Here is a 317-nt window from a genome sequence, read left to right as displayed (position 1 = left end):
AGTTCGAAATCGTATGCTTTTGACAAACAGCCGTGTTCCAGTCGCTTATTCAGATCCGTATCTATTACGATAAATTCTCACGGAAAAGATAATGTGAAAAACCCCTACTGAAAAAGAAAAAAATAAATTCTGAACCGAAAATTCAATACAAACACTTGAATTGTTTTAACCATAACCGAACANAATATTGGCTTATGCAGCGTTTTTGCTGCATTTAAAATGCAACATTTAGCACTTTCGAACATGTGTTTTCGAAGAGCGTTCATGCTACCGCATTTAGCAAATGTACATTTACGCGAGTTCGAAATAGTATGCTT

This window comes from Rhagoletis zephyria, unplaced genomic scaffold, assembly GCF_001687245.7.
Source record: "Rhagoletis zephyria isolate East Lansing unplaced genomic scaffold, Rhagoletis_zephyria_1.1 Rzeph_scaffold_00050, whole genome shotgun sequence".
In the NCBI taxonomy this organism is placed as follows: Eukaryota; Metazoa; Arthropoda; class Insecta; order Diptera; family Tephritidae; genus Rhagoletis; species Rhagoletis zephyria.
The sequence above is the reverse complement of the archived record's forward strand: the minus strand, read 5'-3'. Positions refer to the sequence as shown.